Genomic DNA, 2,500 nt, shown 5'->3' on the forward strand with positions numbered 1-2,500 from the left:
CACCACCACCCCCATCACCACCAGGACCAGGACCACCACCCCCATCACCACCAGGACCAGGACCACCACCACCACCGCAACCAGGACCACCACCACCAGGACCACCACCAGGACCACCACCAGGACCACCACCACCCCCATCACCACCAGGACCACCACCACAACCAGGACCACCACCAGGACCACCACCACCACCACCACCACCACCCCCATCACCACCAGGACCAGGACCACCACCACCACCACAACCAGGACCACCACCACAACCAGGACCACCACCACCACCACCCCCATCACCACCAGGACCAGGACCACCACCACCCCCACCACCACCAGGACCACCACCACCCCCATCACGACCAGGACTAGGACCACCACCACCACCACAACCAGGACCACCACCACCCCCATCACCACCAGGACCAGGACCACCACCCCCATCACCACCAGGACCAGGACCACCACCACCACCACAACCAGGACCAGGACCACCACAACCAGGACCACCACCACCACCACCACAACCAGGACCACCACCATCACCACCACCACCAGGACCACCACCACCACCACCCCCATCACCACCACAACCAGGATCACCACCACCACAACCAGGACCACCACCAGGACCACCACCACCACCACCCCCATCACCACCAGGACCAGGACCACCACCACCACCACAACCAGGACCACCACCACCACCACCACCACCACAACCAGGACCACCACCACCACCACAACCAGGACCACCACCACCACCACCACCAGGCAAAAGACAGTCACACACAAAATATTTTCATTATATCCTGTTTTTAAGAGCGGTAGGAGTGGAACACCTCCCCCCCACCCCCCCCGCCTCCCTGTACAGAGTTAGCAGCTGTGGGGAGGGGAGAGTGGGGAGAGAAAAACTGGGAGATTACTGAGAACGCCTACTGTTTGTTATATGACGGGTAACTAAGACGTGGCCTTACAACACGCACTTCACTTTGGCCAAACATTAAAAAAAAAAAATAAATAAATAAAATAAAATCAATAAAAAAATAATAAATAATAATAATAATAACAATAAAGGGAGTTTAAGCTATGAATATGAAGTGAATACCTGACCTAACACAGTTCCTCACACACCTGCCACACACCTGCCACACAGCCTTTCCTCTGCTTCAACACTTTGCACTGCTCACCACACCGTTTGACAAATGACATTTACTGTGAACACTGAAAAATCATTAACATTTGACCAGGATCCTTCTCACACATATGACTTCACTCGTGTGTGTGTGTGTGTGTGTGTGTGTGTGTGTGTGTGTGTTCCAGGATTTTTATTCGTTTGAAAGGCCACAGATGATTAATTTGATCAAGAATGTCTTTTTTTTCTTTTTTCCTTGTTAAATTATCACTGGAATCATTAGTCTACAATAACTGTTTACACACACACACACACACACACACACACACACACACACACACAGAGAGAGAGAGAGAGAGAGAGAGAGAGAGAGAGAGAGAGTTTTAACCGTCTAGTTGTCTGCACTGTCACCACAATTTGTCGTATCACTTGCAAAACACTATTAACATTGCCTATTTATCGCTTTTAAAGTTGCAGTTTGTATAGATAAATAAAGTCGCAATATTTTCTGACATAGTGTTTAAATTTTAACAAGCGGTAACGTAGGTAAGGGAGGAGAAGGAAGAATTAATAGGAAGGAGGCGAAAGAAGAATGAGGAGGGAAAAAAGGAATGAGAAAAGCAGGGTCAGGAGGAGGAAGAGAAAGAAGGGAATGGAAAACAGGAAAAAACCGCTAAAAAATTCAACATAAGCGCAAAATTGTTCTTGTAATGAAAGTAAAAGGAAAAAAACTTTCCATTATTCAAAGAAGGAATTATGAGGAAAGAGAAGATGGTATTAAGAAAATGGAGGAGGAAAAGGAGGGCGAGAGAAAAAAAAATCGAAGAAGGGTGAGGAGAGAGAAAGGAGAGAACAGGAACACACACACACACACACACACAAATAATTCAATATATATATATATAAGATTACAAAAACCTAATTAGGAATACGATAAAAAGAAGGTGATGGGAGTACAGTCCAGCCACAAACCAACAGACATTTAACAACAGAGAGATACAATTCAATTCCACTCACCCAAACCTTCCTTTGGTCACGCAGGTCGCCGGCAGTCCACACCTGCAGCAACACTCCACACCTGCCCGCTCGCCGGTTTGAAATGAAATGGAGGAATCCGTTAGGGACGCCCACCACCGTCTCTTTGTCTTTCTCTCCCCCCCCTCTCCCCCTCCCCCTCTCTTTATCCCCCCCTCATAACTACCATTGGCTAGTCAGTCAGTCCCCACGCAAAAGGCTCCACTTGAAATTATCTCTTTAAATACTACGATATGTTTCAGTCAATCAGTTATGTTGAAAAATACCCATTAATAAGCAGATCTCAATGCCATCATTCAAAAAAATAAGTAAATGAATACATAAATTAATATA

The 2,500-nt window shown here is 47.4% G+C and overlaps 1 long non-coding RNA gene across 1 annotated transcript in view; it reads right to left on the reverse strand.

The window, feature by feature from the left end:
- The window catches only part of LOC135110786 (uncharacterized), a 9,907-nt gene extending 7,629 nt beyond the window's left edge, over positions 1–2,278 (reverse strand). The window contains exon 1 of the long non-coding RNA XR_010273424.1: positions 2,150–2,278. This is a non-coding gene — a long non-coding RNA (uncharacterized LOC135110786). The remainder of the gene's footprint in view (positions 1–2,149) is intronic.
- Between the last annotated feature and the right edge of the window lie 222 nt (positions 2,279–2,500).

The sequence above is a fragment of the Scylla paramamosain genome, chromosome 20, assembly GCF_035594125.1.
Source record: "Scylla paramamosain isolate STU-SP2022 chromosome 20, ASM3559412v1, whole genome shotgun sequence".
NCBI classification, from domain to species: Eukaryota; Metazoa; Arthropoda; class Malacostraca; order Decapoda; family Portunidae; genus Scylla; species Scylla paramamosain.